The 25,350-nt window shown below is 51.2% G+C and overlaps 1 protein-coding gene across 1 annotated transcript in view; it reads right to left on the bottom strand.

Moving 5' to 3' along the window:
- The window catches only part of TMEM132C (transmembrane protein 132C), a 312,335-nt gene that overhangs the window by 83,239 nt on the left and 203,746 nt on the right, over nt 1–25,350 (bottom strand). The gene's annotated exons all lie outside the window — the stretch shown is intronic.

Below are 25,350 nucleotides of genomic sequence, written 5' to 3'. Positions count from 1 at the left end.
CATGCTGAGGGACAAAGTCTGGACAGGTGTGGCTGCAGCCCTTGCGAGTTTGGGGGTGTCCTTATAAATTCAGTATTTCTCAGAGACTCCCCCATGTGCCCTATTCCACCCAGGACCGCCCCGCGTCACCACCGCCATAGACCGGTGGCTTATTAGCAACAGGAATGCATTTCTCACAGTCCCGGAGGCTGGAAGTCCAAGATCAAGGCACCTGCAGATTCAGCGGTGAGGACCCTCCTCCCGGTCCACGAGGCAGACAGGGTGAGGGGGCCCTGGGGTCTCCACTTCCATCGTGGGGCTCCACCCTCATGACCGGATCCCCTCCCCAAGTTCCCGCCTTCTCATACCATTAGGGGTTAGGTTCCAACATCTGAATTTGGGGGACACAACATTCAGTCCACAGCACCCAGCCACCCCAGCTTGGGACCCGGTGGTGGGACGGTGACACTGTTGAGAGTGGGAAGAGCCAGCCGCACTGTGAGCAGTAAATTGTCTAACTCTATTTGGGTCCATTGTTTCTTTACCAGCTGAATTTATGGCAGTGTGGCAAGCAAACCTTAGGAATTCCTTGCCCATTTCACATTCAGCCTCCTGAATTAATGATAAAAACGGGCAATAAATAATACTGTAAATCTATGACTATAAGCTGGTACAAAGTGCTATGAGGAGGTACATAGGGAGCTCGTAATGGGGTGGGTGATGTGGGGAGAGGAAGTGAAGATCAAGAAAATCTAAAGTGCAATCTGGGGAATGAGCAGAGGTTTGCTAAAGCATAGCTAGTAGAAGGGACAGCATGTGCAAAGGCCCTGAAATGGACGGGACAGAGGAGAGTGAGGGCACGTGTGGATGAGGTCTAGGCAGAGGGATGCGTGCTATAGAAACATCCGGGCTTGATCCCGAGGGCCAAGGGAGGCCGTCTCTGGGTTGGGAGCAGGGGAGTTGCCAGGAGATGGCTGATAGGTGGGGCCCTCACACTCTGTGCTAAGTCCTGCTTTCTTTCTTGGGTCTCTTGCCTTTGTGCCTTGCATCAGGAGAGTTGCCTGTGTTTTCTGTCCAGCTGGGGAGTCTGCTGACCCCTCTCAATGTCAGGAACCAGCAGGAACACCCAGGACCCCTCGAGGAGCACAATACAGGCTGGTGTCCTGTCAGCCGTCCAGCTCCAGCTGCAGCCCAAGAGGATTTACAACTGACAATCCCCCATTATTCATCCATAACTTGGTAACTAGATGGAGAAGTGCACACATACACGTCTATTTGGAAGGGGATCTTACAGCCATCCATTGCTGGAGCTTTATTTCTTGATACCCTAGACCCTGAATCATTTCTTCATCTGGAAGATGGGACACGTTACGGTGTCCACCCCACAGGGTCTGAACCCGGCTGAAGTGAGTTGATGTACGTCCTGTGCCTCGAACAGACTCTGACCCAGAGTGAGTGCTCGTCCGGTGTGAGGTGCATCTGTCCCCGCAGTGCGGTCCTTCGGTGCCGGTCTCCAAACTTCAAACTCAGAACACACCACGGGCATGCCCTTTGGCCAAATCTAGGTACCCTGTGTTCTATTATTTACTTTGTGTTTCTCCTATAAATGGTCTCGCCTTTTTCTTAAACTTACATTCATGTATCGAACAGAGAATTTTATATCAACACATCCAGTTGGATGTGAGGTCCACTTGCCAGGAAGGAATGAGCCAGGTGAATGGCTCATCAGACCTGATGCAGGAGACAAGCCCCGAGCCCTCGGCTGCACCGCGACCTGCCCGGTCAGAAGAACTCAGCGGACACCAGGGGCACAAGATCACTTGCTCTCTCTCTGGGATGTGACTGATTTGATGTTACCACGTGCATGATCCAAATCAAGTCATCTTGCGTGATACTCTGGGGATGTTCCCCGCGTCCCTAGCACGGCATCCTGTCCCCCCCTGCCCCCCCACGCCATTATCTCTGCACCCAGAGGCCATGAGCACCTGCCAGGAGGACTCATTCTCTCCCTCCTCTCTCTGTCTTGGAACCCTGGGCAGCTGGTGCCGCAGACAGGTCACCGGGACGGAAGCCCAACGAGGCTGGAGAGATGCGTTCAGGAGAAAGAGAAGTGGGGGCAAAGCAAAGAAGCCCACCAGCCCAGCCTGCTTGCCGCGGAGCTTTCCCTACAATGTAGTATATCAAGTGCCTTCAAACCCGCTCTACCTGAGAAACATCCTCCTTTCTGCTTCACTTTGCTTCCCGTGTAACACTGGCCCCAAGTTTCTTTCCACAAAAGGCATGATTGTTTCTCTTAAAAAGAAAGGAAAAAAAAAAGAGGAAGATGCGGGGAAAACATCTCCCACATCATTAAGGAATATTTAAGTCAGGAGGACACTTTGGCGGGTTTATCTGCTTAGGTAATGATGGGAAAATGCGAGTCGGATCCCAGTTCACCCTGGAGCTGACAATCCTTTTACCCACAACAGAGCAGAATTCTGGTCTTGCAAACTAGGTCAGAGATTGCTAAATATATACTGCTAAGTATATCTTTATAATGTACATGCTATATTTATATAAACACAATATATTCATATAAATACATAATATAAAGTATCAGCATGCCTTATATATTTATAACACATGTTGTTAGGGTATATTTGGCTACTGTAATTATTTGCCATTTTTTGACACCTCAGAAAGATACTTTTAAATGCAGCAGGTGCACACAGTAACAAAAAACCAAACACCGGAAAACAGAAGATGTTGAAATGGAGCTTCACTCCCATCCCTGACTCTTCATTTCTCAACTCCCTTCACCTTGTATAGCTTCCCAGAGATCTGCTGTCCATTTGCAAGGATATACTTTTATCTTATCTTATTTTCACCTTTTTATTTTTTAATTGTGGTAAAATACACATTAACATACAACTTACCATCTTGCCCCTGCTTTGAGCGAACAACATTCTGCAGCCGCCACCACCTTTGTCCCCAGGACCCATTTCATCTTGGCAAAGTGAGACTCTGTCCCCGTTGAACACGAACTCCCCACGTGCACCCCAGTCCCCGGCACCCCCCATGGTGCTTTCTGTCTCTGTGACGCCGACGAGTGCAGGGACCTCACAGATGTGGAACCACACAGCATCTGTCTTTATTGTGACTAGTTTCCTTCACTCAGCATCATGTCCTCCAGGTTCATCCACCAAACGTGCTGAAGCATCCTTCATCTTGTTAACCTGCAGGGTTCACATGCCACACCTCCTGTTCGGTGCCTTGCTTTTTTCACTTAGCAATATTTCCTAGAGAACTTTCCAGGTCAGTGGATACACACACAACTCATTTTCCATGGCTGCGTAATATTCCAGTTAATGGAGGTGCTAGAATTTATTTGACTGGTTGTTTCCAGCCCATCAGACCACGCCATGAGGAATGTCTGTGCATCTGTTCAAACCTATGCATTCCTACAGGGGGACCTGCTGGGGTATGGGTGTGGGGCATATAACATTTCATCTTGCCCATGTTTGGGACTGCTGTCCAAAGGGATTGCGCCAAGTTACGATCTCAATAGTGACGTCCTAGACCATGCATTTCCCACATCTGTGGTTCCTTGGTTTCAAGAACTCAGGCTTCAAACAAATGACCAGCCTGTCTCACGGTGACAAGCAAGAAAACAGGTGACTCATTGCTCATGCAGTCATGAGCCCTGCCTTCTGGAGGCAAAGCCTGGTTAGGCAGGTCCCCCCCCAAATCTAGGCTGGTCCTGGGACGGGTTTTGCCAAAGAGGATGTGGCAGGAGTAAGTGATGCTGCGGGACTAGGACCCAGACCTGAGCCTTAAGAGGATGTGGCGTGTGCGCGCACACACACACACACACAGTCACAGTGATGACAACAGTGAGGGAGGTGAGGGGTCTGTCTGTGGCCTCGGCAGTGGTCATGGTTTCACGGGTTGTGTACATCACGTATGTACAGCTTTTCCCGTGCCAGTCAAACCTCAATCAAGTGGTTTAGAAACGAAGGGACACCCAGCAGCCCCTGCTCTGTGCTCTGGGGAAAGCCAGCCCCTGGCTCCCTGAGACCGCCGTGCGGACCCGCCCACCGAGCCGCGGGGGAGCCTCACGGGGACCCAAGGCCCCGGCTCTCGCCCCGGCAAGCTCCTCGCCGACAGCAGCCAGCACGGATTAGCCAACCGCGGGCACGGGCCCATCTCGGACGCTGCAGGTGCCGGGGAGCAGACCCCGCTGATGCCATAGGGACAGCCCCGGCAGCCCCCCCGAGGCTTCCCCAAATTACAAACAGGGGAACTGGAAATGACAACTGGGGTTGCCTGTTCTGCAGCAATAATTAACTCTGCGAATCATTCAGAACACAGCGGAATATGTATAAAAGGTAGAAAAACAACTCCGACTCCCCCTGGCACCACTGAAGTGGGACACTCTCTCTACGCTTTTCGCCCTTAGCTCATTCCGGCGTCAGGCACTTGTTTTCAGGATCTCTCCTCGCCTAACCGATGGTACCACTATTGCTCAAAGTGATTTATAATCATAAGCACAAAATCAAACATGTTTGGAAGTCAGTAGTATGTACTGATTTAATTAGCCATTTCCCTGTTGATGAACATTTGGGTTGTTTGCAGTGTTTTACAAACAAAACCTCGCTGAGTCAAGTCTTGATGTCTCCTGTGGATTCTCCAGCGTAGCCACTAGCGAGTAGGACTGTTGCCTCCTCAGAGCTGGACACTTACACACTGAACAGAAAATTCCAAGTTGTTTTCCAAAGAGTCTGTACCAACTTCCAGTCCCACAACGGGGTGTGTGAGTCTGTTTTTCCTACACCCCCAACATGAGAGATCATTAAAGGCTTGAACTGAACTGATCCGATGGGTGAGAAACAGGATCTTGTTGTTTTCATGTACATTTCCCTAGTTCCCATGGAAGCTGAGCACTTTCCCTAAAGTTTATCGGTCACTTTGATTTCCTTTTCGGCAAATACCCTGTTCATACTCTTTCCCTGTTTTCAATTGGGTTGTTTCTCTTTTTCTTATTCTTGATACTACTCCACGTCTGTTATCTGGGCTGCAAATACCTTCGACCTTTTCTTTCCACCCCTGGGTCCCCAGCAAAGCCCCGTGGTCCCTGCGGCCTGGGGTCGGGCCACTCTAATCCTTGCCCCTTGGAAGTCTGGCTACTGAGTAAGTGCAGGGCGGAGGCTCGTGCTTGGGTCTGCTCGGCTCACAACGCCACGTCTTGCCACCTTTCCTCAATGGCACAGAACCATCCACTATACATCACCCCCAATTCATTTCTTCGGGGAATGTGAATAAAACATCTGTTTTTTCCGCTTCCTCATAACTGTGTCCTTTATGACTTGGCACCACTCGGATCGGCCTGAAGCAGAGCCCCCTCCGGCTAACACAGTAAAAAGAGAAGATGAGAAGTCGGGAAAATTGACATCAGCTGCCTGGCCCTGAAATACACTCCAGCTGGGTCTCAAATGTGTCTAATATCCTGGCTGGTCATTATGACGGCAAACTTTGCATTTTTGAAGATGGGGGAAGAGGTTCAGATTCAAGGAGCCTGGGATTTTTTCCTAACTGCCATGGTGAGAGTCACCCCCCTTCAAAGGGAAGTCAAAGTGAGCTCCGCACCATCCCGCAAGCCACGGATGCAAAGTGCCCTTTGTAAAGGCACTAAAGAGGGATTCCTCTCTCACTGATGGAAGCAGAAGGGCTGCAAGGGGCCCCATCGCCCACATATGCTGCACATTTGCTCAAGGACTGGCTGTGTTTTGGAGCTCGCTGTGATTTGCAATTTAAACATTTCTTTTGTTCGAGAGCAGTTTAAAAAGAAAGAAAACAAACTTCAGGAACGGGGACCCCATCGGCGCTGGCCCGCGTCCACACTGCTCACTTGCAATGCTTTTGTATCTGCCCCCTGATCCCTGATGCTCCAGAGCCGTGATGGCTTCTCCCACTAACTTGACTTCCCTTTACTTTTCAAGAGTACCCTCAGCTTCTGGAGAGTGGAACGTGTTGGCTGCAAACCACTGGTTCTCAACCAGCAGTTAGTTTGCCCTCACACCCAGGAAACCACTTGGCGATCTCTGGAGACATTTTTGCTTGTCGCAACTGGGGTGGGGAAGCGCTAACAGCACTCAGTGGGGAGAGGCCAGCGATGCCGCGGAACACCCTACAAGGCACGCGATAGCTCCTCACAGCCAAGCATTGTCCTGCCCAGGGTGTCCGGAGAGCCGGGGTTGAGAAATGCTGCCATTGTGGGGTAAGTCCCGTAACCAAGTGCAGCAAGGCGGGTGAGTGAGGGCGTCCGTCCTGATAGAGAGGGGCGGGCACTCTCACCTCGAGAACCCCCTCGCTGCTGCCTCCAAGCCCAGGGCATTGGTGCCATGGAGGACGCTCCTCTGTCCTTTCCAACAGACTTCAGAAATCTACGTATTTTTTTAGGCAGAATGTGTTGATTTAAAATCCTTTGCGTGGGATTAATAAAATGTCCAATTCCCCAATTTGGACTGAGAGCTTGGGCTCCTTCTCACCGGGCTCCGGGGAACTCAGACGAATCTGGGCCAGGACATTTACATGGGTGATTTTTTCATGCTTCCACCAACTCTCCCCAGTGTTACTCCGTTCCAAGGCTTGTGGAGGTTAGTCCTCCGCACGTGGTGGGTTTTGAACTCTTGTCTGCCGGCATCTGTCCTCACTGCTTGGAAGGCAGTGCTCCGTGGTCTCTGCCTGAGCTGTGGCCTTCCTCTGGCCTTCCCCTTCCTCTTCACTTAAATCTAAGCTGCACATCCAGGCCTGGATTACAGTTCCTCCAGGAAGCCTTCCCTGACTGCACCCAGGCCATCCTCATCTCCCCTGGGGTTCGTGCAGCCCAGTGGACGGGACTGTCATCCTGGTTGATTTTGGTCAGTACCATGCTGCCTCAGCTCCCTGCTGACTAAGCCCTTTAAGGCAGGCGCTTGGCTTCTCATCCTTCTCTCTCACCTGCCCTGCATGGAGGGCGGCACAAACAGTGAGTGCATCATTTCTCTGAGTGGGCTCTCTGGGTGTACCTTTTGGGCCAGCGATTCTGCCACCCAACACATCTGGGAAGCAAGAAGCTTCCTTGCTACAGGACTTATCAGAGCCTTGCTGCGTAATGTGTCCCGGACGCTCCAAGAAAGGGGGTATAAACTGCATGATCTTCCAAACTTCTGTGACTAGCGAACCAGGAGTCAAGGTGTTTGTTTGGAGGAGTGGGTCATACAAGAGGGTTGTTCATGTCCTCCTTGCCCCAGGATTTTTGCACAAAGTGGCAGTTTTCCAAAAAATTTTAGAGCAATATGTTATGATGATCGATACATACTGAAGGGAAGACGTCTGAGCAGAAACGTTGTATCAGTCTGTCTACAGTGTGAGCCCAAACGTGCAGGGAGGGGCTCCTTCCTGGGCCCCTGCTCTCCAGCCAGCCAGCAGGCAGACCCACTCCAGGGGCTGAGGGAGCCCCTCCACTGCACCCACCCCTGATCTTACAAGATGGCGCCACTCACCACCTCCACGCAGGGAATGCACTTTTCTTTGGTAGTGTGTGTTTGTCTACTTGCTTGTTTGTTTGTTTGGAGCACCGGCATTCTACTGATGAGACTTCGGGAAATTGATTTAATTTTTGGAAGGTGGGGTGATATGGATAATCCCCTAAAAATAAAAATCCCCAGTCACTTCCATTTGGAGTAATGCTTTTTATGTTTTGTTTTTGCCTTTTGCTTTCCTAATTATAACTGCCTTTATTAGGCTTTTTCGTTTTGTTTTTTGTTTGTTTTAGTAGGCTCTATGCCCATGGGGCTTAAACTCATGACCCTGAGATCAAGAGTCACACGCTCCACCGACCGAGCCAGCCAGGTGCCCCTGTATTCATTACTTAAAACAAAAACAAAAACAAAAACACCTTACAATTTTCCATCCACAGGTAAGCTTAATAGGAGGAAAGGATCCACTCTGGAAATTATTTGCTTCTGATAAAATAATCAGATAAGAGGTAGGCTTGGAAGGGAGGAACGACTTTGGATAGTGGGGAAGAGAAAGGGTGTTCTTGGTGGGGGGAGCGGGATGAGTAAAGTCATGAGTGGGCACTCAAGGAGGCCGGTCAGAGGGCGGGGGGACATGCTAAGGAGAGGATAAGCATTCATGTTCCCTTGTTGGCTGTGGCCTTCTGATGGGGGCCCAGGATGTGAGGGCAAGACCCTGCCCTCTGGTCACCCAACGCTTCCCACGGTGGGGTGTGCCTACAGCGGGCAGCACTCAAGATGATTGCACGTGGGACTGTCTAGGGTTGGGAGGTGGGAGGCACGCAGCCTGGCTTCAAGGCATGACCTACATTCTAATTTCAAATGCATCCTTCTGTTCATACAAAAGAGAAGGATTAAGACGAAAGCTCTCTTGGGGCATCAGCGAGGAGGAGGGGAAGCTTTTAGGCTCACAAGGCTCCACTGGAGTGGAGAGAAGTGGGCTCCAGACCAAGCATTTAATTGCATTTACTTGTATGTTTCCCTTCTATTTATGGCAAACGATATTGGGTTTTTCATATTCAGTAATGACAAAGTTTCCCTTTGAAACAAATTTTTTTAAGTAGCAAAAAGGATGAGCTGACTTTAATATGAAACGCTAAATAGTAACAGTACTTCTGATCTGCAGATACGGCAAGAATCATGAATGGCATTTAGGGAACTCTGCCACAGGTACCTGGAGGCCCCGTGGAGTCATGTGAGGTCAGCCATGAGGGAGGCGGGACTCCAAGTCTTCCAACAAGGCAGTGAGGACGGGCCCCGGGTGCAAAGAGCTGCTTAGCTGGAGGAAGGAGGACTCATCCCATACCCCAGGGGCAGTCAAGGCAACAGCTCTCTTTGTAACCCCAAGATGAGATCATAAAACTTTTAAAAGATCAATAGCCACTTCAGGAGGGAAAGGCCAGAGAGGAGAGCTGAGTTATTAAGAGCAGAGTGCATGGTGCCCAGAGGCGCAGTTCAATCCCTTTATGGACCAATTAGTTTACAAGAGGCATGTTTCCAAGGTTTGGGAGCAGATGCTCATCCAAGAGCTCAGTGCATTATTTCATAGAAACATAGCTTTGGTCCCAGGATGCCTGGGAATGAAGAACCCTGCTGGGGGGGCATGTCCCCCGGGGCCCCCATTCCACATGGGGCCAGGACCACAACCTCTGGGTACACATGGTGGTGTACCCCCTCCTCATTTGCCAGTTTCTTCTCCCCAAAGTGAGAAGAAGCAGTAAAGAATGGGCTTAAGAGCCCAGGTCTGTGTGGCTGATGGGTAAAGAAGATGTGGTCTGTCTCCACAACGGAATATTGCTCGGCCGTGAGGAAGGAGGAAATCCTGCCATTTGGGACAACACAAGGACCCGAGGGCCTTACGCCAAGGGACGTAAGTCAGACAGAGAAAGACAAATACTGCAGAATATCACTTAGATGTGAAATGTGAAAAAACAATTGAAAACACAGAAACAGGGTAGCGTGGTGGTTGCCAGGGGCTGGGCAGGGATGGGCAGACATTGGTCCAAGGGTACAAGCTTCCGGTTCGAAGACGAATCCATCCTGAGGGTGTGACCTACAGGGTGGTGGGTGCGGTTAAGAATACCGTGGTGGTGGGTGTCCGTCGTCTAGGTCACCACATGTCACCGCTGCCCCTGCCCACTGTCGATGACCCGCTGACCCCTTAGGAAAGGGGCTGCCGGCACACACGTCTGCAGGGACGAGTCCGATGCTGCAAATGGCCGGGCTTAAAATAATAAACACTGGTAAGACCCGCCGGGGAACGCGTCCTCTGCCAGAGCTGGCCAGACCCAGTGTCAGAGGTACACACGCTGCTGGTTCGGCCACCGTGGGCTGGTTCCTGTTCACGACATCCGCTGAGGCATCCACGGGGGCGGCACATGCCCAGAAAAGAAGGCAACACAGACCAGACTCTGGAAGGAGGTCTCACCCGAGCCTCATTCATCCGGGCAGCTCTTCCTGGACACGCATGTCAGAACAAGACGTGTGGCAGCCCCTGAATGAGCTCACGGGGTGTTAATCGTTTGCAAAGGGGACTGACAACAGAAGCACATCGCGAATGGCTGAGCTCCAGCGTGACCGTGGCGTGCGTGCTCACGCGTGTGCGTGCCCCCCAGTCCTGGCATCTTCCGTCTTGTACCCGTCCAGTCCTCGTTGGTGCTAAGGGGCTTTGCAACAAGAAAATAACTGCAGCTGGATTCACTCTGGCTGGGATGCTTTTTCCTAGTTTTCCTAATATGGCCAGGTTCTCTCCATCTCCACCTTCCCTGCTCATGGGAACAGCATGATAATCAAAGAGCATGAGCGCTGATCAAAAGGGAACGTGGTGGACGAGAAAAGAGTCCAGGGGCTCTGCGGGGCGCCAGTGACTTCACTACGTCTGAAGTTAGTCTTTGATTTTACTTAACTTCCTCTTTTTCCCCCGGTCTTTCATGATTTTGGCAAAAGACGGCATGCAATCAAGGTTCTATTTGAGGCAGCTGTGTAAGCAATCCTCGTCTAACTGGAGACAATGAAAAATTAATCCGAGCCCAGCATAAGTAAGTTTTCATGGAAACAATGAAACCCCTTGAATATTATCATCCTCAACAGATGGTTGCTGACTCTCTTGATTCACCAAATTACCTGTCAGGTTTTACTACTGTCTGCACAAGCCGCATCGGGAGTGGGCTCTGTCTTGGTGTCACCTGGAGAATAAAAAGCTGATGGCATAAATGGAAAATGTAAATTGTGCTTCTTTTCGCTTCCATCCGCCCCCTGCTCTTCTCTTTACTCCTCGGGTAGGAAATCCTCCGTCCTGCTCTTTTCAGATGCATTCTTGAGAAACATACATACACGCACTCGTGTCCCTTTGTTAAGGTAGGTGCGAGCACCTTCTCTTTTTCCCCCATTCAGGAGGTCATTAGTGCTTTTAACACCCGTCTTTGTAAGAGAGGGGAATAAACTCCATACTTGAACTGAGTTTTGCAAGAAACCAGACCCCTAAGCCCATGACATGCTTGTCCTGACTGATGATGACATCATGAATGGTCCCTACTCTCCTCTCTGACCTTGACACCCTTCTCTCGTCTGTCCCTCTGCTGGGAATGCCCTTCCCCCACGGAGCCAGGAGGCTCACTCCGGATTCTCTCAGGTGTCGGATGTGAACCGCTCCAAGGGGACCTGGCTTACCGGCCCAACCGTGCCCTGCCTCAGTCTCCCTCATCGTGCCTACCTCCCCCTGGCACAGCACACACTTACGGTCCTTTCTGCCCTTCTAGTCCCCCTCCTCTGTCCTCCCTGGACAGTAAGCCACGGGACAGAAAGGTCTTGGTCTCCCCAGTGCACTCTGGCCTGGGGGAGCGAGTGCCTGGTACAGAGAAGCATCTGGACGCATAGGTGATAAAGGGGTGCATAAAAGCACACGCTGCAGCATGTTGCACAGAGTCACCCCCCGTAGCGATTCCTTTCGGGTCTCACCTTGACTGCGTTTTCTCGGGGCAGACTGTTTCCGTTTCCCGGAGAGACGGCACTTTCGCATCTCGCAGCTGGGAGGAGTGCTGGCCGTCTGAGGCTGCGGGAAGCCTGAGCGGTGCATCGGGGCCACTCCCAGCAAGGGTCCTGAGTTGCAAAGCATCTGTCAGAGCAAGCTGACTCTGGCCTTGAACTCACTTCCCTGCCTTCATCATGTCCTTGTGAGTGTTGCGAGCCGGGAACCACCAGACTGCAGGCTGGGCCACCGGGGCTGAAGTCCCCGCTCAGTGCTTAGCAGCTGCGCACACCGGGGAGTTTCTTCATCTCTGTGTGCTTCGGGGTCCCGTCTGTAGACCACACAGCAGCTACCTGGTAGGGGTGTGGACACGCAGGGAGAGTGTATAAAGGACTTTGAGAAATGCCCAGTGTGTGGAAAGCACCGTCAAAGTATGTGCTAGTATGATTTGTTGGAGATTTGTCTTGGCTTCCTAGAATATTCTAAACCACCAAAAACTCCTTGGTGGAAGAGGGCGTGAGCATGAATAATAGGGCTGTTGGGGAGAAGCCAGAAGCCATCGATGGTTTGTTTTTCTTCCATTTCATACACTTGGATGCGCCCTGCTCACGGGAACTGCTGCCTTCCACGAAGTTACACGAAAGGTCTTCACCGTGGACTGGTTCCACTCCACGAAAGGCATTTGGTCTGACATTGCAAGGGACTCACTGTTCTCCAGGACTATGCAAGATGGCATTAGTGAGGGATGTTTCCTGAAGGAAATGAAGCACCCCCCCAGTTTAGCAAAGACATCCCCAGCACTTTCCCCTAAATCCGGCCCCTCCTGAAATGTCTTCGCCTGTGTCTCAGCCTGGGAAGGGCTGTGTGATGGATGTTGGTTTCTGCTTCTTTTACCTCGGGATTCTTCCCACCCCTGCCTCCCAGTGCACACGGCGCAGACGTGGCCCAGAGGTGCAGCACATGACACCAATCCAAGCGCAGCACATCCTCAAGGCGCCAAGCTTGCTTCACACACAGGTGCTCAGTCTGGGACCAAAAAGGCAGAAAGGACCTTGGAGCTTCTGGCCTGGCCACAGGAACACGGCTTCTCTCTGCTGCTGGACTGGACCCTGAGAAGTCATAAGGCCGAAGCTCATGTGGTCATCATGTGACAGCATGGAATGTGAGACTCCAGGGGAGGGAAGCAGAGATAAACCCAACACCTTCAAATGGAGAACGCCATTTTCGGTTGACATCATTTGAAGCCAACCCCCATCGTACGGACACAAGTTGACTCCTAGCGTTCTACTTCTCTTCTTTTTTCTTTTTCTCAATTCAGTTTGGGTTGGCTCTTCTCTCTCTTGAATTAAAAGAACATTTTTGATAAAGCCAGCTCTGGGTGGACCGTTCCCCAAAGGAGGCGTTCTACTGTTCTGACGTGGGGAAGGGTCTTAGAAGATGAGCCATGCTTGAGTCTCCCCGGGAAGATCTGGAACCAGGACTGGATGTCTTCTGCAGGGTCAATGAACTGAATTTGCTCTTCAAATGACACATCTATCTGCTCTGGGCCCCCTCACAGTTTCCAGTTCCTGTCCTTGCAACCCCCAAAATAGCAGGAACCCCAATAATACCACTTATACTTAATGCATGCCAGGCACTTGTACAAACTCTTTCATTTAATTCCCAAAACAACTGTAGGAGGGGGCACCCGGGTGGCTCAGTCAGTTAAGCATCTGCCTTCATCTCAGATCATGATCCCTAGGTCCTGGGATCGAGTCCCAAGTTCAGTTCCTGGCTCAGCAGGGAGCCTGCTTCTCCCTCTGCCCCTCCCCCCCGCTAACGCGCTCTCTCTCTCTCTCGCAAAAATAAATAAATAAAATCTTAAAAACAACTGTAGGGCTGGAGATGCTATCATTGTCATCCCTGTTTTGCAGAAGAGAAAACTGAGACAGAGAAGTTCGGTAACCTGCCAATGTCCCGTCAGTAAGTCGAGGGGTTGGAATCCACTGGATGTCTTATTCCTGGGTCCGCGCTTGGAAGCATCCCGCGATATCACTGACATGACACTGCGGCCCAGCCGGTGGTGTGGCTATTTCCCCCCTACTCCCCTGATGGAAGGTCCTGTCATGCAAGAACAGCATCCTACTTCCGTTCATCCTCAGAAATCGTATCATAGGTTTTTTTATGGGAGCTGGACATGCTCTAGACGGGGGAAAGCAAAAGTGAAAACCAGCATTCCAGATGGGTTCCCACGTGGTAGGGTTGCGGCACTCGACGCAGGGCTAACAAGGGCTAACAACGTTTCAGAATTTCAGGTAATGGTTCCGCTCGAACCGACCCAAGACATTTAAATAAAATGACCCAACCCAACACATTTAAATAAAGTGAGGAAAGAAACAATGTGTTCAGGTCCAAAAAGTCAACAAGTTCCTTAGGAAAAACTCCCCCAAACAATAGAGTTGTCAGAGATATGCATACAAACTGTCAGTCATCGTTCTCCATACTAGACTACTCTGTTCTTACGCAACCTTGTCTCGCAGCCTCCTTTAGTCTGAACACCTACAATGCAGGGAATCCAAAAGATCAGAGGTGGCTATTGATTTCTTTAAAACTTTTATCTATTCAGGTTATGCTACATCACTGACCTTCACGTGGCTCTTAGGGGCCAAAGTTTTGCTCTCAGTTTTGCAAAGAGGAATCCCCAAAGAGGTGGTGAGTTTCTTGGAAAGAACAAAGGATTCAAAGGCAGAATATAATTTGCTCCTCTTAACCTGCCAGGTGCTTTTGGATTAATTACTTCGAATGCCTTTGGATCTCCATTTCTTCACCTGTAACAAGAAGACAATAGCCAGGACCCTATCCAACCCTCAAGGGTTTGCTGTGATGATCAAATTCAATTTATCCATGGAGATGCTGTTGCAAATGATAAAGCTCCATAACGTCATGAGAAACTTCTAGGTCTTACAATTTACATACCCTTATCCAGTATCATTTTTAATCTTAGCCCTTCATATAAACAATCCTGGAGTGTCTGAAAGAACACTGTGTGAGTTACCTACTACCAGGCAACAAAGTAACTCCCAAACTTTGTGGTTTACACATGCTTCTGCAGACAGCAGCTACCTCACGAACTCAAACATGAGACAGAGGAGAAAGCGACTTCCATCTTGCTCATCAGGGATTTGGGGAGGGTCTCCGTCCCAGCCGCGGACCCTCTGGCATGAGCCAATCCGCACCTGCGTGGTGACCACCGTCTGCTCCCCCGTGCAGAAACGTGAGGAGCCGGCGGAGTATTCAGGTGACTTGGGTTTTATCTTTAACTTGAGCCTCTGCACTTCTTCCCAAGGTGGAAAATTAAAGGCTTGATGGATGAGATGTCTGTGCCATTTAGCTGGCCTAGTTTATACACCACTGGCAAGGAAATAGTGCACCCAAGATGGAACAAGTAAGGAATAATAAGGACCACTTATGAAGAATTAATGTGATGTGGGAAACGGAAAGGAAAAAGGTATTAGGTTGCCCAAGAAAGGTAGGCAGAACAGCCCACAGAACAGCCTGTCACCGGGTCTTTGAGAAGAGAACCAAGTCAGGGGTCTGAAGGACTCATTTAAAGCTATTAGAATAATCTCTTGGGGCTAAGAGACTGCCTCTCTTCCACACTCTGTTTTTTTTCTTTTTTTTTTTTTCCTCCTCTGGGAAGTATTGCTGCATTTTGTCCTGAACAAAGACCTCAAGTGTCTGGCCAAGTCGGGGAGCTGGGCTGCCATTCCAGAAAGCGTGGTGCTCGTCGACAAGAAGGTGGCAGGGGAGAGGGGAGATGAGTTGTCCGGATGTGCGGAGGTGCGTGCTGGAAGCCCGTGGTGGCTAGCGCAGACCTCTCTCCTCACCTTGGCCTTCTGTGCTAGTTGCTCGTGTCTTCTCGGACCACCCCCGTCTGTTTTCTATATATTCACTGACCGTATTGTTTACATAGATGTGCTGGTGCCACCATCCTCTTAAAATAGTTTAAAGCCTTCCCATTGTTCTTCAGATAAAGAAGGAGCCACGTCTCCGTGGGCTGGCCTCCCCTGCCCTCCACCCTCTCCGCCATCCCGTGGGCTGGGCTTCTGTGTGCTGGTATGCCATCTTGGATCCCGTGAGCCAGGGCAGCCCCTAGGGGTACCCGCGCCGGAGACAAGGGGCCTGGGCTTTGGAGGGCAATGCAGAGCAGAGGCACCAAATCTTCCCAGACTCCTCCAGGACAGAAAAATACACTTTAATGTACGCAGCCCTAAACAAGGTCTCTTACAGAAGCAACTGACCCATAGCCTAAGCGATACCTGCTCTGATTATGAGTTCTTTACTACCACACGCCTCTCCATAGTGTTTGCCAGGGTTGCAACTAGATATTTCCTGGCATAGTTATGGTTGACTTATTTTTTCAACTTTTCAAGTGGACGATGAATCCCGTGAGGTCAGGGTCCATAGCTGTCCGGTGAACCCTAATATTCTCAGTGCCTGGCGGACCCTCAATAATTATTTGATTAACGAGTGCAAATACAAAACTTCAGGTTAACACTCTGAGACCCTCCAATCAGGCTTAGGTAGTCGGAAGCTTCCTTTCCGTGAGGGATTCACAGGTATTCAGAAGGCAACACCGGAAGCCTCCCTACTTCCCAAGCCTTTGGGGGAACAGCCGGAGCCTTCCTGCTCCCTGCAGGTCTGAGCTCCAGGTGCCAGCCTGGCATGAAGTATCAAGATGAAGCCGAGCTGTATTTCCGACTGCCTAGCAAGCCTCAGGCTTGGGCAAAGCTATGAGGTTCCTGCCAACTGGAATGCCATCTCAAGAAGATGTCTGTTTGTCTGGCAGTGCTTAGCTCAACACTGGCAAACAAATGGCTTCAGGCATCCCTCACTGGGTGAACGCTACATCCCCTGTCCTTTATTCCAGCCCTGGAGAGGATGAGAACCCGAGGGGACGGCAGGTGCGGGGTTAAGCAGTATTGGAGCATGACGGTGGGCTTGGTTTCTACTGGAAGCCCCTACCAACGCCTGGGGGCACCCCCTCACTGCTCCCAAGACGCCATCCTTCTAGCATACGCAAACTCCCTGAACATATGCCTTCATCTGCACAATCTAACTCCACACAGCATAACAAGCATTGTTCATTTACCCAGTCGTTCAGCAAATAACCTTCACATTCTTAACACAGAGCTCGGTGATCCTGGCTCCTCGTCTAAACCACAGACAAGAAAACCCAAGTAAACATATCACTGCAAAGGCCATTCATGTGTTCGTTCACTCAGTGAGTATTCTGTCTCTTCTCTGTGCCAGGAACTGATCTAGATAAGAATACAGAGGTGAAAACTATGGGCAGGCCCCTCATGGAGTCTACATTCTTGTGGGGAGGGACAGATGGTAAATGAACAAGGTCATTTCACATTGGTGAGTTCCAGAAAGAAAGTCAATCAGGTGATCGGTGTGCATGGTCACAGACTGCCTCTCTGAGAATATGACATCTCAGCTAAGACCTAAAGATTAGAATGATCAACTCATACAAAGAGTCCGGTCAGAAGAAATGGCAGGTGCAAAGGCCCTGTGGCAGGAACAAGTTAGACTCATAAAGGACAGGCTTCCCAGAGGCCAGGGTAAAGGAAGATGGGTGATTGATGAAAGAAGCATAGGGGTCAGATCAGGGGGGTGGGCAGGGCCAGATCACCAAGGGCCTTGGAGGTCATGGTCAAGGGCTGGGGTTTTATTCTGGGTGTGGTGGGAAGCCCTGAAAGTTCAGACCAATAGGGCGTTTCGTGATCTGATTATACTTTAAAGAGAATATAGTACTTGGGCTGTTTTGAGAAAAACAAGTTCAGCTTAGGTGAGCTCAGCTTAGGTGAGAATTTACAAGGGACCTAACTAGAGTCTGTGCACAACACGTGTTTACAAACAGCCACCGTTCACATGGCAGAGGAACTACACACCCAAGGGAGACAGTCCAGAAACATGGCAGGTCCTGGGGCCACAAATGCCACTCCAGAGCTTCCCAGGAGGGACTGGGGTGGACTGGGACCAACACCCTAGAGGTCCACACCATGATTCCCACGTTAAGGTTGCTCTCAGGCAACTCACTAGCCAGGTCACCCACGAGGAAACAAAATAGGAGCATCGAGAGGCCCAAGGGCTTGTTAGCAACGTGCGGGCGAGGGTGATGGTGGCGTGACTCGTCAGGCCAACACGTCAGTGTCCTCATTCACCTATGCCCACACCACTCTGCTCGGCACATTTCCAGAATTTATCCCATAGATAGGAGTCACAAAAGTGCAAGATGGTGTTTGGACAAGGTTGATCAAAGTAGGATCTCCAGGCAGAGGACAGAATCACCTAAAGGCCAGTTAGTAGGGGTTGGTTTAGATAAGCGATGCTGTATGCCATAATAAGCCAATGCTTTTAAAAGGATAGTAAAGAACTTCATGGGCTGATAGGGAAAAATTACAAGATATGTGAGTGGGTGGAAAAATGAAGCAACCTTGTTTAAAGTTGAAGTAGGGGAGGACATATGTATGAGTGTGTGTGCATGTATGTGCACATGTGAATGAGTGTGCACATGCATGCATGACTGTGTGCATGTGTATGTGCACGTGTGAATAGTGTGTGCGTGTGAATGAGTGTGTGTGTGCATGTATGAGTGTGTGCGTGCTTTCACATGCAGACAGTGTCTTTGGAAAGGTAGATGATAAAGTGCCGATGTTGGTGGCCCCCGGGAAGGGAGCTGGGTAAGTGGAGGGCAGCAGTAGATTTCTGCCCGTGGGCTTGTCTACATTTTGAATTTGGAACTGTGTGACTACATCATCTTTCTTTTCCCACTTCTCCAAAAAAAAAAATTATAATAAATTAAGAGCAAAAAATAATAAAAGCAGAAGCAGGAAATGTGCCTTAGTGAAATGACAAATTACAACAAGCCTTCGACCTTTGGGTTGGCTTATAAATAGTCAAAGCCAGGCACATTGGCCCCATGGTGCCCGGAGGCTACCTCTGCCTCTCTGGCATCTGTCTCTGCTGTCCCTTACGCCCTCGGGCGGCCCTGAGGGTGGGAGCAATGCCCAGAGCCAGCCAGCTGCTGAGACTCCAGGTAGAGTGTGAGCCAAGAGGAAGAGCAGGGGGACGAGGAGGATGGTGAGCAGGATTGAGCTCCGGTGGAATGCTGGGGATGAAGTCCAGGCCAGGGGGAAAGTGCAGCTCCGTGACTGGCACGTGCCTCCACGGGAAGGAGTGCCGTGTCTTGTCACAGTTACAATGCCAGGAAGTCGGAGCCACCGTGTGAAAATGTCAGGAAGAACTTCAGGAAGCTTCACCCCGTGGAGAATACAAGAGCCAAGGGCCTCTGTGGGCACTGATTGTAGACCGACATCATTAATACCCACGAGCTCCCCACGACAAAGGTACTACTGTTATTTATCATCCCATTTTCAGATAAGACCCAAAGACACTGAGTCGTTTGCACAAAACCACACAGGTCCCAAGGAGAAGAGCTGAGCCTAGGGTCCACACTGCCTGGCGGGCTCCAGAGGCCATGCTATTATTTACGGCACCATTTTGCTTCCTGGGATGCTTGGGGATGAGGCGCTGCATGAGCAAAGCTTTTCCCATTCAGGCAGAAAAGAACATTAAAGTTTTAAAAAAGGAAAATACGATTGATCTTGAGCCAATGAGAGGGCTAGGGGCGCTGACCCCCGTGAGATCCAAATCCACATATAACTTTTGACTCCCCCAGATTTAACTACTAAGAGCCCGCTGTGGGCTGGAAGGCTTGCTGATGATGTAAACAGTCGATGAACACTGTAATCTACACCGTGTGCTCACAACAGTGGAAGCCAGAGAAAAGATGTTACTCAGAAAATCATAAGGAGAGAACCCGTGTACAACCCCGTGCTGTATTTATGAAATTCTCTGCATGTACGTGGACCCATGCACTTCAAGCCGGCATTGTTCAAGGGTCAGCTGTGGTTCACTCCCCCCGCCCTTTGCCATTGTCTCGCAAAGACCCGTCAGGTATGAGAAGGGCCCTCAATCTAAACAAAAGTCCCTGAATTTATTTATTTTTATTTTTTTAAGGATTTTATTTATTTATTTGTCAGAGAAAGTGAGAGAGAGAGCACAAGCAGGGGGGAGGGGCGGGGGCAGAGGGAGAAGCAGGCTTCCCGCTGAGCAGGGATCCCGACACGGGACTCGATCCCAGGACCCTGAGATCATGACCTGAGCCGAAGGCAGACGCTTCACCGACTGAGCCACCAGGGGCCCCTAAAATTCCCTGAATTTGAAGGGGCTCCGGTGGATGGAGCCAGCATCTTGCGGCAGCTCAGCGGGGCCCGGAGGACTCTGAGCACCTCGGGCGTTGCACACAGCGGGGCACCGCGGGGTTGCCGGGCTGCTCTCTGAGGACCAGCAATGGGATGGCTGCATCGGGGACACTGCGCAGGGTGTCTCCATGGCGAGATCATGGGTCTGAGAGCCACCTGCTCAGGTCCGGGGCCCAGCGCGGGCACCTCAGCCTCCCCCTACGGTCAATGACTGGTCTGGCGAGAGCTCGAGACACCTTAACCTGCCCCAGTAAGTCATCCCAGGACAGATGCTGAGATAGATCTACTTTATACATGTTCCGTTTGGACTGGGGACCACATGTCAACCTGGGGCAGAAGGAAGAAGAGAGAAACCCTCCCTTCCGGCCAGAAAAAGCCTTCACTGAGGCTCAGGTGCAGAGAGCCGAGAAGTCAGCCTCTGGAGGTGATGAGGGGCTGGGCTCCGGGCGGGGCCCTTTGGGGTGCGAGGACAAGCCCGGCCATGCGTCTGCACTCGGGCAGCTTTCCGTGGTGCTGGGAGACGCAGGATCAGACAGAGTGGGGTTCAAATGCAGGCCTGGCCCCGAGGAGCCGGGGGACGGGGGAGCACTTCAACCCTCTGGGCACCCGGGGTTGGGGTTGTATGTCGCTGTGTCATAAACTGCCCTCTAAACTTAGCGGCACGAAATGATCATTTTACTGTCTCTGTGATTCAAGAATTCTGGAAGGGCTGGGCGGGGTGGCCGGCCGGACACCACTGTCTCCCAAGCAGGGTTCTCCCCCGGGTCTCTGCATGCGGGCTAACTGCCGACTCCCCCAGCCACACAGCATCCTTGTGCTCACACGAAGCCAGTCACAAAAGCCTCCCCATTTTCAAGGGGCAGGACAAAGGCTCCACCTTGTAATGCGTGAGTAGTGACATTCGGAAGACGGTGCAGGTGGGGACGTTGCGAATGTGTCCGCTGCCTACATTTTTGGAAAACACAGCCTCTCATACACGGGGTCATCATTTGAGAACTGAGTGGACCGCCATTCACCATGTGGGGTCTGGGGAAGCAGAGGGTGACATGCACAAAATGTCCAACGTTGCGAAGCCTCTTCCAGGTGCCATGGTTTTAACTCCCAGTGTCTTGTCTTTCTCTATAGAAGCTGATTTCCTTTGGGGAGGCTGGCTCCCTCCACTGTAGGCAGGCTTGGTGGGATGAAAACCCACGGATGCTGGACGCCACAGCTTTTCTCCATGGGATGGAGGAACCCAACGGCCACTGCAGACGTCAGATCAACATCTGAGGCCAGAGCCAGCCCTTTGGTCTCCAGGAACATCTCCTCTTCTACTGAGCTTCTCAAAGCTTCTTCTCTACCTGTTCTCCCACTCCCAGGAGCTTCCAGCACATTCTCGGGAGAGTTTAGTTACTATAAATGCCAGAACACGCCAATAACCTCAACCATGTTGGGCTTTAGCCTTCGGCGCAGGCTGAGCGTGGGAGAGAAGGGAATATTTTACCGAGAACACACACAATGTGCACATCAAGAAATTCTCCTGCCACGGGGGCTGATGTCAGCCTGCTGAGGATGTAGAGTGGGCTGTGGGGGGACACTTCTGATTTCTTCCTCTGGGGACCTGGAGTGCACACCCATGCCACCGACTGGGAGATTTTCATTTGCGGAAATCTGCCTGGTGCACTTTCTGTGGTATCTTCAAATCTTTCTTCAGGGGAAGACTGGGTCTGGGCAGTTTCCTTCGGGGAAAAGCAGATTATCTTGGTGTACCATTCCCCTAAGCTCTGCTGATTCTGTTTACACGAAGCAGCTATGAGAACATTCATATTCCAGAATCCTCCAAAAACAAACAGCCGAGCATAGTTACAAATATAAGATCTGCAATTGAGACTGTGTAAATGAATACTAATGGGCATTTTAGTCACCGTTCTCTGGGATTTTTGCTTTTTTAAAAGCTTCCGCCCTTTTATTACCTGCCTGATTGACTTGTCTCCCCTGCAGCCGAGCTGAAGCCTGATGGGCTTGGGGGAGGGGAGGAGGGGGGGGGCGTCAGCTGGTGGTCCAGGGAAATGCACGGACCCGGAATGTCTCCAGTGTAGACCAGCTGGAGAACGCCGGCTGACCTGCTGCCCCGCCAAACAGAAGGTGGGCGATAAGAAGAGGGATGAGGGACACCAGGCCCCAGGCAGGTGCCCTGGAGGGCTGCCCCTAAAGACAGCCGGGGGCGAACAAGAATAAGGAACCAGAGGACGGATGTGTGTTAACAACATCTGCTGGAAACACAGGGGAGTCTGTGCACCTTTATCTTCAGGAGGGATCCCGTGCGGAAAATGGGGGAAGTGCAATCTCACAAAGGGCTGGCCTCACTTCAAAGTCCCTCTAAAAGAGGCAGACCGTCTAGGTCGGGACGGCTCTTTTGCTAGACTTTACCCCTTGAGGATACAGACAACCAACCCCCTAGCGCACGCAGGTGTGATTTCCTCCAAAGTGGAGTGCGTGATGGGCTCGGACGGGCCGCTACTGTGCAGGACTCACTCGCTGGTGAGCCACGTTCCTCAACGATACTCCTTTTCTGGGATCTGCACAGTGATTTTTACAAATCTGAGCAAATGTTTACAAACTGGGAGATTTCACACGACAGTCTGGATTTTCAGCTTTTCTAGAGAAGTCTGGAGATTGGGCAACGCGGGGCCTGCATTCCCCCCAGGGAGGCTCCAGAGGGAGGAGGGGGCGCTCCTTGTAGGCAGGTGCACTCTGACCTGCTCTCCGTGCACGCAGGGCCCACCCCCTCCCTTCACCTGGCCGGCAGCCCCTGCACACGTCCCTGACGCCACATGGCCAGCCTCTCAGCCTCCAGCTGCTGGGCTGAGCGCCCAAATCTGTGGCCTGAGTTTACAAGTCTCTAGGGGACCCTGCCGTCTCCCAGGAAGTGGGGGGCCCAGGGAGGGGCCATAGAGGTATTGAGATGTGCACTGCCGATTTATTTCTATGAAAAGCTAGCAACCACGATGCCCTGCAGCAGGAAACTTAGTAATTACTTTACTTAGTAACTTGTTAGCCAGCCATGTAAATAACCAAGTTTGGGGCAGGCTTTGGCCATGTCACTTCACAAACGGAGACATGTCACAGTCTGGTCCCAACTGAATAAAAATACTTACATGCACAATAACAGTTACAGCGAACATAAGGTGTGGAATATGGGTTTACAAAATGTGTTTTTGAATATGTTTTTCTGAGGCTAAAAGTGACATATGGGCATGGAAGAAAATAAGGCTAATAAAAAGACAAGGAAGCAACATAAAGTCTCAGTTTGGAGCTAATGCATCTTGAAGGCCTGCAGAACGTTTACTCTCCCTTTCCAGCCCCGGAGCAGGTGCAGGGATGTCGCTGATACGAGCAACAGGGTTCGTATGTTAGAATAGGAGCTGTTCACGATCACCTTTAACTCACGCAGTAGACCTGAGCGTTTTCCACTTATTTATAGACATGAAAGTTATTTTAAAAGAAAACTTCTTTTTCTCATTTGCACAAATATTCAGTGGGATGCTTCCTCCCTCTGCCTTCATTTCTTTTTTTCCCCTGCCCAGTGGTGTGCTGACTCTGTTCGAGAAACCATGAAAAAGATTTACTGAAATGGTGTATACAAAGCATTCTGTAAAATGCCGGGCACTATGAAGTATACTGAGTATAGTTTTCATACTCTCAAGCATGATGAAGGATAGAGTATTACTGCTATTTACATTTTTATTTTTAAGATACTATGTTTCCTGGAAGAGATTATAACAGCAATATTTTAATAACAAAGCCCAACAGGAAAATTTTTAAATGCCCAAGTGAACCGATTTGAGTGAATGTGTGCAGTAAACACAAGCACGGGGTGTGAGGCTCAGTGGAGAGTCGTTTAGGTGGAACCGGGGGACCCCCCCCCCCGCCCCGGGGAGCCAGCCTCCATCGCGGCCACAGAGCTCCACCGTGGAGCTCCCTGCAGTTCAGACACACGGAATCTCTGGCATCAGCCTGAGCTGCAGAGAGGAAGGCTCGCGGAAAGCGCCAGGTAGAATTGTGTGTCAGATAAAAGTGCGGCGCTGGGGTCGAGGGCAGTCACGGTCAGCCGCACCTCCCTCCAGGTCGGGGTCACCCCCCAGGCTTTATGAGGGTCTTGCTTGGTCGAGCCCCAGCTGCTCACACCAGCCCTGCTACCCAGGTTTGAAGAAAAATTCAGAATGGGGAAGGAGATGAAAGGCCAAGCAGGAGATGCTCCCTCTGGAACATTCACCAAGAGCATGGCAGAGTGCACCCCTGTGTGGCAGCCGGCCGGCCACATCCTTCATCCTCTTCCTGCGGACACAGAGACATTTGCTTCCTGCTCGGTTCACTCAGACTCACGGCCCCGGTGTGGGGGGATCTGGACAGAACGGTAAGTGCTCCGTTGGCCTCACACCCTGTGAGTATGAGCTATGATCTAGGAGGTTGTTAACTGAGTTTGCATGATTGCGGAGATGCTCAGACTGCTAAAATATTAATCTCGGGGCTAGAAACGAAATGCAACACAATTAGGTGTGGGTGTGGACAATTGCCAACTCTCCTCCCAGATCCGAGGGTTTACGGACGGATGGCGGGAGGACCCCGAGCCCAGAGGTTCCGGGCTCTGGGGAGAAAGGGTTCCATTGACAGGAAGGCCTTGGTGGGCAGCCTTCCTAACAAATTCTTCCCCCCAGTTGTACACGTAAGAGGCCATTCCACTACGGAAAGAAGCAGGGACCCTCATGTTTCTGAGAATCCCACATTGGGTTTTTTGGAAGCAGACCCTGAGACATGGATCCACGTGTAAGTGAGTACTACAGGTAAGGGGTGGGGAAGAGGGAAGCCGTTCATGCAAGGGAAGGTGTGTGGTCAGAAAAAGTGCCAGCCTCCCGCGTCCCTGGGGGGCTCTGCAGCGTCCATCACCACTGGTGGTTGTCTGCGCCCGAGTAGAGGGAGGTGGGTTTTTCTCCTGCACATCCATCCGTCATGTGCAAGGACTGACCGCCGAAGAGGAAAACTCTGGCTTTCCCAACAGTCTCAAGAGTGGGCAAAGTGCCCAGGGGCCCAGGGCGGTGCTCTGAAGGACGCAGGTGCAGGGTGTCAGAGCAAAGCCTGCTGCTGGGGACTGGCTGTGTCCCGCCCCCCCCCCCCCCCCGCTCTGGAATTCATCTCCGGAAGCCCAAACCCCGCAGTGACTGTCCTCGGAGATGGGGCCGTTAGGGAGATAATTAAGGTTAACTGAGGTCAGAAGGGTGGGGTCCGAATCTGATAGGACCGGGGTCCTTATAAGAAGAGACACCAGAGCGCTCTCTATCTCCCGTTCTCTCTCTCTCTCTCTCCCTCACCCACCACCCCCCAAGGGCACACAGAGGAAAGGCTATGTGTGGACACAGCAGGAAAGCCAGAAAGAGAGGTCTCCCCCAAAGCCAGCACTGAAAGCACCTCGATCTGGGATTTCCAGCCCCCAGAACTAGGAGAGAATAAATGTCCGTTCTTTAAGCCCCCATCTGTGGTATTTCGTTAGAGACGCCCCAGCTGACCACAAGCCCAT

The sequence above is a fragment of the Halichoerus grypus genome, chromosome 13 (assembly GCF_964656455.1).
Source record: "Halichoerus grypus chromosome 13, mHalGry1.hap1.1, whole genome shotgun sequence".
Lineage (NCBI taxonomy): Eukaryota > Metazoa > Chordata > Mammalia > Carnivora > Phocidae > Halichoerus > Halichoerus grypus.
The sequence above is the reverse complement of the archived record's forward strand: the minus strand, read 5'-3'. Positions and strand labels throughout refer to the sequence as shown.